The 11,653-nt window shown below is 34.5% G+C and overlaps 1 long non-coding RNA gene across 1 annotated transcript; it reads left to right on the forward strand.

Moving 5' to 3' along the window:
• Nucleotides 1–3,455: 3,455 nt before the first annotated feature.
• Nucleotides 3,456–11,439, forward strand: LOC142520125 (uncharacterized). The gene is made up of 3 exons (XR_012813907.1): nt 3,456–3,587; nt 10,641–10,695; nt 11,310–11,439. It is a non-coding gene; the product is annotated as an uncharacterized LOC142520125 (long non-coding RNA).
• The last annotated feature ends 214 nt before the right edge of the window (nt 11,440–11,653 follow it).

Raw genomic sequence — 11,653 nt, forward strand, 5'->3', positions numbered from 1 at the left:
GCAAACATTTTTACTTTGATTATCAGTTCATTTATGCACGTATTATAATTGCTCAGTACAGATTATTTTCAGCATGCCTCAGGACATGATATTTTATCCCATGCATATTTTAAATTCAGATTTTTACTCGTTACCTGCGATATATGCATGCTGAGTCTTTAGGCTCACTAGACTTGATTGTTTTAGGTACTGATGAGGCCAGGGCCGAGGGCGGGGACCAGTGAGCCAGCTTGGGTCGGCAGTAGTGGCACCCGAGGACCTCAGTGCAGCAGTTGTTATTTTATTCCGCAAACAATTTTTATCAGTTGTTGGATATTTTTAAATTGTGATTTTTGGAAAACTTTATTTTCTTCCGCTGCTATTATTTTAAACATTGAACTTGATTACCCAGTGATTTTATGAATGAGGCCATTTAAGTTCTTTTAAAAAGAAAAATTTTTAATTTTCCGCAAATTTTCAAGAAAGGAGTTTTAGGCCCTTTACAGTTTTAATGATAAACAAATTTATAATACTGCTCACAGAATGCTTATGTATAGTACTGTGTGTAAAACTTCTGGCAATACTGATAAAAATATTGCTAAAATGATTATATCAGGTTTTACTGGTCAACTTAAAGGTTGGTGGGATAATTATTTAAATCAATTCCAAAAAAAAGATATTATTAATTCTATAAAGATAGAGAATAATATTAAATCAGAAAATGTTGTATATTCATTCATAATGACTATGATTGAACATTTTACTGGTAAATTCACTGATGATAGTGAAAAGATTCGTACTTTATTAAGTAATCTAAAATGTAAAACACTTACTGATTTTAGATGGTATAAAGATACTTTTTTATCTCGTATATATGAGATACCAGATTGTAATAATAGTTTCTGGAAAGCTAAATTTATAGATGGTTTACATTTTCTATTTTCTGAAAGAATTAGAAAAGTATTAAGAAAAGATGAGATTAATATTCCATATGATAATTATACTTATGAAAATTTAATTAATACTTGCATCGAAGAGGGTCTAGCTCTCTGTAATGAATTAAAATTAAATAATCAAATTAAAACACAAAATTTACTTGAGAAAAAACAATTAGGTAAATTTTGTGATCGATTTGGTATGGACTTACCTAATAAAGGTAAGAAGAAAATTAAAGAAAAAGATGAAAAACTTTATAGAAGGAAAAGACATTTGTATGATAGACAAAGAGATAAAAAGAAGAAAAGAAAAGAAAGCCGTAATTTACGAAAAGAAGAAAAATACAAAAATAAATTAATAAAATGTAGAAAATGTAAAAAGCCAGGACATTATGTTAATAAATGTTGGGCTAGAAACAAAATTAATAATTTAGATATAGACGATAATCTAAAAGAAACATTATTTAAAATAATAATGAATTCAAATAATAATTCTGACAGTGAAACTGAGACTTCTTCAGAATCTTATATTTCAGAAAAAATAATAGATAGTGAATCAGATATTTCTGATGATTTAAATGAATGTAATAATTGTATACAAGGAAAATCTTGTTTAAATCATATAGAAGAGAAAAATGATGAATTTTATAAAATAATGTCTCAATTAAATGATTTAAATATTAATGTGTTAAATAATAATAATATTTTAGAATTTCTTAAAATGATTAAGGATCCAGTATTAAAATCCACAATTATTGATCAAATGGAGAATACTGCTTCTACTAGCAATAATAATAATAATATTCTTGTTAAATAAGAACAAGCTTATTCTATGAAAGAAGTTAAAAATCTTCTTCAACAAAAATATAGTAAACAGAATCCAATTACTATACAGGATTTAGTTAAAGAAATAGAAAATCTTAAAGAACAGGTAAAAATTTTACAACACAATAATAATAGTTTAAATTATCGTGTTTCAATCATTGAAACTAATAATAATAATTCAGTTAATAATTCTGATAGTTTTGATAATCTACAAGATATTTCTTTTCCTGATCCAGATAAAAAAAATTTATCTGTTTTAAGCATGATTATATCTCAAAAATGGTATACCAATATAAATTTATTAATTGAAAATTCTTATAAAAAGAATTTCATTGCTATGATTGATAGTGGTGCAGACTTAAATGTTATACAGGAAGGATTAATTCCTACGAAATATTTTCATAAAACTACTCATTCTCTCTCTCATGCAGGAGGAGAACCATTAGAAATAAATTATAAATTACCAAAAGTTTATATTTGCAAAGATAAAAACTGTATTCAAACCAGTTTTTTATTACCAAAAGATATTTCTAGCCAACTTATACTTGGTCTTCCTTTTATTTATCAAATTTATCCTTTAACTTATGTTGATGAAACAGGTATTATAAGAACTTTACAAGGAAATCCTATTTTCTTTAAGTTTATAACTAAACATGTTCATAGAATTCTTAATGAATTACAAGAAAAGATTTATAGAAAAACTTTTCAGATTAATTCTTTAAAAGAAGAAGTTAATATATTAACAATAGATGATAAATTACAAAATCCTAAATTACAGGAAAAAATTAAACTTATTTATAATAAGTTTTCATTAGAAATATGTAATGATCTTCCTAATGCTTTTTGGAATAGAAAGAAGCATATTATATCTCTTTCTTATGAAGAGAATTTTGATGAAAAAAATATTCCTACCAAGGCTCGTCCTTGTCAAATGAATTCTGATTATTTAGAATTATGTAAGAATGAAATTCATAATTTATTAGAAAAAGGTTTGATAAAGCCTTCTCAATCTCCTTGGTCATGTACTGCTTTTTATGTTAATAAACATTCTGAACAGGAAAGAGGTGTTCCAAGATTAGTTATAAATTATAAACCTTATTAAATATCTTTCCATGATAGTCCATGGAGTTTTTTCCCATTGGGTATCTCTTTCTTCTATAAGAAAAATCAATTCTCGATGTTTTGTCTCTGTATATAGAGCTGAATCATTATCATCTTCTTTGATAATATTAGCATATGATGCTGATGATTGAGAATCTGTATTACTTCTCTGCTTTTGTTTCAAGAATTCTTGAAATTCATTGTATAACTCATTATTTTGCTCAGTATTACTGGCTGATGAACTAGATAGAATAAATTAATTCATTTTGTTCCTTGGTTCTTTAAAACATTTATTATATATTATATTTCTATTCTTTAAAGAAATTATAAACTTTCTTCAGGACAGATTCAAAAATATGTTTATCCTCCTCAACAATCTTTTATTATAGAAAAGAATAATAAAATTTTAAGTTCTTATCTTTGCAAATATAAACTTTTGGTAATTTATAATTTATTTCTAATGGTTCTCCTCCTGCATGAGAGAGAGAATGAGTAGTTTTATGAAACTATTTCGTAGGAATTAATAATTTTATTAATATAATATAATATAAAAATAATAATAAATAAAAAAATAAAAAAATAATAAAATTGAGACGGTGGAATTGAAACCATTTCGTGCGACAGAGGTGAGAGGGGAGAGGTGAGAGCTTTCCGATTTTCTTTTTTTGATCGTGCGATTTATCGGTGTATCAAATCGACGAACCGATTTCAGATCTAGGATCGTGGACATGAGGTCTTCGATTTGAGGTATAAATTTTATATTTTTGTTGATGTTTGAAATTCGTCGATTTTTGGAATAAATTCGATAAATTGTTAAATCATACAGAAATTGAAGATTGTTGAATAGTGTATGATTTTAACGAAGAATAGATGATGTTGTTTTGAATTATTCTCAATTTATTATAATTGGAAAATTTTAATCGTTGGGTTGAGATTGAATAATTATTTGTCAGTTATTACTAATTCTGATAAATATATGTGGTAGAATAACCGACAAGAAACTCATATTCGAAGTCAGAATTGAAATGTTATGATTTGGATTTGATATGAATTTTTGAAGTTTGAAATGATATTTGAAACTCATATTAATGATTTTGGGATTATGTTATTGATTGGAATGAGTATGTTATTGATGTAGATAAAGTATTATACCGATATCTTCAGACTACATCAACTGGAAACGAAGAATTGAGGTATGTTGCGACCGGGTAACATACGACAGGTATCTACATTATATGCTATATGTCGGATTGATTTGATTGATTGGAATGAGATTATGTGTCTATATGCCTTATTTGTTGATTGATGTGGCATACATGACATTGAGATTGAGATATAGATGTATAAAATAAAGGTTTTGTTTTACACACATCATTTTATGCATACATCGATACATGACATGCACGTTGAGCTATGATCCTTGGATACCCTGATATGATTTGATTGGATTCCGGGGTTTGTGAACACAATCGCTATGTCGGTATTATATGACCCGTAAAGCATAGACAATTGTGGCCCCATATGATTGGATATGAGATTTGGAACTTGATGGCGCTTTGCCGACGCTATCATACGAGTATCCCATATTGGCCGGTGTGCCAGCTCGAGCATTGATTTGATAGCGATTCGATTGATTCTGACATTTGCTCAGTGGATGGGCATTTGACCTGATACCTCCACGACATACATGCATTGCATACCATATATAATTGTTTAGATACTTGTGGTATTTGTGATTGGTTATACGGAGCTTTGCTCACCCCCAAGGGGGGCTGTTGTTGTCTTTGTGTGTGGACAATGACAGGTACTCCAGGATATCAGGAGACCGGAGAGGGTACTTCTGGAGGGAGCCACAGCTTGGGCTGAGGTTTTATGTTTATGTCTTGTTCCCAGTATATATGTATATGTATCTATATACCGGGGCATGTCCCGAGGATATGAGTTGTTTGTATATGATTGGTTTTGATTACGTGTGGGCATGTTTTATGATTTGAGATTAAATACTATTTTTAGTATTTAAGTTATAGAAGAAATATTTTGGGCTCATTATAAAGAAATTTTAAACTCGTTTTCCGCTGTAATTAGTTAACCCTAATCAGATTGCATTGTAATAACGATTAGGAGCTAAGGGTCCCACACAGAATGGTATCAGAGCATAGCTGGGAATGCTCGATTGAGTTTTGTGTACACGTGAATAGACACAAATGAATTGTGCGTATGTATTTGATTTATTTGTATTACTTGCTCTTACTTGATTTGATTTGAGTAAGTATTTGATGAGATTGATGATACGAGATGATGATATTATGAAATTGATATTGATTTGTGATATTCATCATTGATTTGTAGATGGATCACACAAATGAAACTGCGAGTAGCAGTACTGTGATGATAGTTGGACAATTTGAAGGATTGTCCATGGATGTAGTGATGGCTCGATTCCAGGATCTGAAACCACCGAGGTTATTTGGCACTGAGAGTGCTGAAAGAGCAGAGGCCTGGTTGAAGGATATTGAGCATCTGTTTAATATTGTTGAATATTCTAAGGCTCGGAGACTGAAACTTTCCTTATATCAGTTGAAAGACCGAGCTAAATCTTGGTGGGAAGCCGCTGAGATTGGATTGAAAGAGGCCGGGATTGAAGTCACCTGGGATGTCTTCAAGGCCCAGTTTTTGGAGCAGTATTCTCCTCCATCCTATTATACTGCTCAGGAGAATGAATTTAATAATCTGCAGCAGGGAACGATGACTGTTGCAGAATATGCTTCGAAATTTTCTACTCTGTTGAAGTATGCACCTCACGTAGCTGGGAATGCGAAGGCAAAATATAACAGGTTTGTAAATGGATTGCATCCTGCTTTATATACTTTTGTTGTTTCTGGATTGCCTTCCAGCTACGCAGAGGCAGTTGAACGAGCCAAGGCAGCCGAGGCTGGACTTAGGAGAGGAGGTCCACAGTATACTCCTCCACCTCCGATGTCAGCTCAGCAGCCTACATTGCGGCCGAGGGGTAAGAAGTTCAAGAAGACTGGCTCTGTTTCTTCGTCTTCTTCGAGTTCGAGTGGATCCCAGAGAGGGAGTCCTGTGATTGCTCCCTACTGTAGTCATTGTGGAAGTAAACATACTATCGAGTAATGTCGAGGTATGTTTGGTACTTGTTATCAGTGTGGGCAGGAAAGCAATTTCTCTCGAGTATATCCGAACAGGGGTACAACTTCTGCTCAACCCCAGCCAGGATTTAGAGGTGCCCCTATTACTATGATGAGACCTGCTGTTCCTGTTCCATCTTTTCAGCAGTCGAGTGTCCCACGATATCGAGGACCGAGTGGTCAGAGTGCCCAAGTTCCTCCTCAAGTGAGAGTGTACGCTATGACCGAGGATCAAGCGAGAGAAGCTCCTGGTGGCGTGATTGCAGGTATTTGCACGCTTTGCGATTATCCTGCACGTGTTTTATTTGATACAGGAGTATCTCATTCATTCATATCTCATGCATTTGTTGCATCTCACGATATTGAGTGTACCCCGTTGTATGATATTTTGTCGATAGCCACGCCAGCAGGGAAGATTATTTTGTTTGAACAAGTTGTGCATAATTGTGTATTGATATACGAGGATAATGTGATATTTCTGAATTTGATTGTCCTCCCAATGCACGACTTTGATTGTATTGTTGGCATAGATATCTTGATGACGAATCGAGCTACTGTGGATTGCGGTCATGGAGTAGTTCGATTTCGACCGATTGGTGGACCCAAGTGGAATTTTTATGGCAAGGGTTCCCAAGCCAAAATTCTATTGGTATCTTCCTTGGAAATGTCCCGATTGTTGACTAGCGGAGATGAGGGTTATCTTATCTACGCTATTAATATTTCGAAGAAGGAGTCTTCTTTATCTGAGATTCCTGTTGCGAAAGAATTCCCAGATGTATTTCCCGATGAGATTCCTGATTTTCCTCCTCATCGAGAAGTTGAGTTTAGTAATGATCTTATGCCAGGGACTGCTCCCATATCTAAAGCTCCATATCGCATGGCACCTCTGGAAATGAAAGAATTGAAAGAACAATTACAGGATCTTCTCAATAAGGGGTATATTCGACCGAGTGTATCACCTTGGGGAGCTCCAGTTTTATTTGTTCGAAAGAAAGATGGTACTATGCAAATGTGTATCGATTATAGGCAATTGAATCGGGCTACTGTGAAGAAAAAGTACCCACTTCCTTGTATTGATGATTTATTTGATCAGCTTCAGAGTACTTCTGTATACTCGAAGATTGATCTTCGTTCTGGGTATCATCAAGTACGTGTTCGAGACGAAGATGTGCCCAAAACTGCTTTTCGTACGAGGTATGGCCATTATGAATTCCTGGTTATGCCTTTTGGTCTTACGAATGCTCTTGCTATTTTTATGGACTTAATGAATCGTGTCTTCCGAGATTATCTGGACCGATTCGTTATTGTATTTATTGATGATATTCTTGTCTATTCAAAATCGAAAAAGGAGCATGCTGAACATCTGAGACTGGTACTTCAAACTCTTCGTACTAGTCATTTATATGCCAAATTGTCCAAATGTGAATTCTGGATGGACAAAGTGGTATTTCTGGGCCACGTCATTTCGAGACATGGCATATCTGTTGATCCTGCGAAGGTCGAAGCTGTATTGAATTGGCCGAGACCTATGAATGTTCCTGAGATCCGTAGCTTCATGAGTTTAGCGGGATATTATCGACGTTTTATCGAGGAATTTTCGAAAATAGCTAAACCTATTACTCAACTGACACAGAAGAATCAGCGATTCATTTGGTCAGATGAATGTGAAGCTAGTTTTCTTGAATTGAAGACGAGATTGACCACAGCACATGTGCTTACTATTCCTTCAGGTACCGGAGGATTTGTGGTGTGTACAGATGCGTCTGGTAAAGGTTTGGGCTGTGTTCTGATGCAACATGGCAAAGTGGTTTCTTATGCATCTCGTCAATTGAAATCTCATGAAACACGTTATCCTGTTCATGATCTCGAATTGGCCGCCATTGTGTTTGCATTGAAGATCTGGCGCCATTATTTGTACGGAGAAAAGTTTGTTATTTATTCGGACCATAAAAGTCTGAAATATCTCTTTTATCAATCTGATTTGAATATGAGGCAACGCAGGTGGATGGATCTCCTGAAAGATTTTGATTGTGAGATTCAATATTACCCTGGATCGGTGAATGTTACTGCGGATGCCCTTAGTCGGAAAGTATACGATTCTGTTCTAGCTTCTATTTGTGTCGCCAAGGTACATGAGAGGATATATGTACTTCTGGCTGGACTTTTCACTCGAATTGGAATTCTGTCACTGTCTCTGCATTGCAAATTGAGCCGAACTTGATATCTAAAATAAGAATGGCCCAACGAAGCGATGCTAAGATCCAAAAGTCGAAAGAGCTTGTATCTGCTGGACATTAGTCTGGATTCCAGATTTCTTCTGATGGTTCTTTACGACTTAATGGTCGGCTGGTAGTTCCTGATGATTCTGATTTGAAATCTGCCTTTCTTCGAGAAGCACATTGTAGCAAATACAGTATTCACCCTGGAGGCCGAAAGATGTATTTGACATTGAGACCTCAATTCTGGTGGAAACGTATGAAGAAGGACATTGCTGAGTTTATTTCTAAATGTCTTGTCTGCCAACAAGTGAAAGCCGAAAGAATGAAACCTGGAGGTTTACTCCATAGTCTCGAAATCCCAAAGTGGAATTGGGAACATATTTCTATGGACTTCGTGACTCATTTAGCTCGTTCGCCCAAGGGCTGTGATGCTATTTGGGTTATTATTGATCGGCTTTCGAAATCTGCACATTTTATTTCGTATGAGCGGACTTATCCTTATAAGAGAATGGCCCGTTTATACATTGAGAATGTGGTGAGACTGCACGGTGTGCCAGTCTCGATTGTATCTGATCGTGATCCCAAATTTGCTTCTAAATTCTGGGGTAGTTTTCAGGAAGCGATGGGTACGCGTTTGGCTATGAGTACTGCTTATCATCCTCAAACTGATGACCAGACCGAGCATACGATTCAAACGTTAGAGGATATGTTGCGTGCTGTTGTGATGGACTTCAGAATGAGATGGCAAGATGCCTTACCATTGGTCGAATTTTCTTATAATAATAGCTTTCAGACGAGTATTGGTATGGCACCGTTTGAAGCTCTATATGGGAGACGATGTAGATCACCGTTATTCTGGGATGAGATTGGTGAGAGACAATTGACTGGACCTGAAATGATACAGGAAATGAATGATAAGGTTCAGTTAATTCGGCACCGGATGAAAGCTGCTCAGGATCGTCAAACGAGTTATGCGAATAAGCGAAGACGACCCTTGGAATTCCAGAAAGGTGACAGAGTATTTTTGAAAATATCTCCCTTTAGAGGCATTGTTCGATTTGGCATGCGAGGGAAATTATCTCCTCGTTATGTTGGTCCATACGAGATTCTGGATCGATTGGCGTTGCCACCAGCTCTATCTGCTATTCATAATGTGTTTCATGTTTCTATGTTGAGGAAATATGAACCAGATCCATCACATGTACTTGCACCTGATGAGGTTGAACTTGATCCTTCTCTTTCCTATGTCGAACAACACGTTCGTATTATGGATCGGAAGGAGAAAGTATTGCAAAATAAATCGATTCCTCTAGTTCGAGTGCAATGGACACGACATGGTGTTGAAGAATCAACGTGGGAATTGGAAAGCAAAATGCGAGATTCGTATCCGCGTTTGTTTGATTCTATGACATTTGTTCCATTGTATTCGATGTATTCTGATCCGTTTACTGATTTTAGCTTTGATATGTACTATAACTGGTCACATATATATGTTTGCCAATGTTATGTATATAGAGATATTTGAGATTTCGAGGACGAAATCTTTTAAGTTGGGGAGAAATGTGAGACCCCGGAAATAAAATAGCATTGATGGCATTTTCGTAAATAAGTTGAAAAATAATGAATTAATTTTTATGGATAAAATATGACATATCTTGGTCATATGAAGTCCAAATGATTTGAGATTTGAATATAAAGTAGAAAACTCAAAGATGTATAAGTTTCATGTTTTGAGTTTTGAAAAATTAGATCGTTTGACTGGTCTAAAGGCGTATACCAACGTTAAAATTTTAAATAGTATATATTATATTATATTATATTATATTATTTTATTAATATTATTTTATCAATATAAAAAAAATAATAAAATTGATTTCAATTCCACCGTCACAACCATTTCATGCGACAGAGGTGAGAGGGGAGAGGTGAGAGCTTTTCAATTTTCTTTTTTTGATCGTGCGATTGATCGGTGTATCAAATCGACGAACCGACTTCAGATCTAGAATCGTGGTCATAAGGTCTTCGATTTGAGGTATAAATTTTATATTTTTGGTGATGTTTGAAATTCGTTGATTTTTGGAATAAATTCGATAAATTGTTAAATCATACAGAAATTGAAAATTGTTTAATAGTGTATGATTTTAACGAAGAATAGATGATTATAGTGATGTTGTTTTGAATTATTCTCAATTTATTATAATTGGGAAATTTTAATCGTAGGGTTGAAATTGAATAATTATTTGTCAGTTATTACTAATTCTGATAAATATATGTGGTAGAATAACCGACAAGAAACTCATATTCGAAGTCGAAATTGAAATGTTATGATTTGGATTTGATATGAATTTTTGAAGTTTGAAATGATATTTGAAACTTATATTAATGATTTTGGGATTATGTTATTGATTGGAATGAGTATGTTATTGATGTAGATAAAGTATTATACCGATATCTTCAGGCTACATCAACTGGAAACGAAGAATTGAGGTATGTTGCGACCGTGTAACATACGACAGGTATCTGTATTATATGATATATGTCGGATTGATTTGATTGATTGGAATGAGATTATGTGTCTATATGCCTTATTTGTTGATTGATGTGGCATACATGACATTGAGATTGAGATATCGATGTATAAAATAAAGGTTTTGTTAACACACATCATTTTATGCATACATCGATACATGACATGCACGTTGAGCTATGATCCTTGAATACCCTGATATGATTTGATTGGATTCCGGGGTTTGTTAACACAATCGCTATGCCTGTATTATATGACCCGTAAAGCATAGACAATTGTGGCCCCATATGATTGGATATGAGATTTGGGACTTGATGGCGCTTTGCCGACGCTATCATACGAGTATCCCATATTGGCCGGTGTGCCAGCTCGAGCATTGATTTGATAGCGATTCGATTGATTTGACATGTGTTCAGTAGATGGGCATTTGACCTGATACCTCCACGACATACATGCATTGCATACCATATATCATTGTTTAGATACTTGTGGTATTTATGATTGGTTGTTCCATATAGAGCTTTGCTCACCCCCAAGGGGGGCTGTTGTTGTCTTTTTGTGTGGACAATGGCAGGTACTCCAGGATATCAGGAGACCGGAGAGGGTACTTCTGGAGGGAGCCACAGCTTGGGCTGAGGTTTTATGTTTATGTCTTGTTTCCAGTATATAAGTATATGTATATATATACCGGGGCATGTCCCGAGGATATGAGTTGTTTGTATATGATTGGTTTTGATTATGTGTAGGCATGTTTTATGATTTGAGATTAAATACTATTTTCAGTATTTAAGTTATAGAAAAAATATTTTGGGCACATTGTAAAGAAATTTTAAACTCGTTTTCCGCTGTAATTAGTTAACCCTAATCAGATTGCATTGTAATAACGATTAGGAGCTAAGGGCCCCACAGGTTGAGCCG

This window comes from Primulina tabacum, chromosome 12 (assembly GCF_025594145.1).
Source record: "Primulina tabacum isolate GXHZ01 chromosome 12, ASM2559414v2, whole genome shotgun sequence".
Lineage (NCBI taxonomy): Eukaryota > Viridiplantae > Streptophyta > Magnoliopsida > Lamiales > Gesneriaceae > Primulina > Primulina tabacum.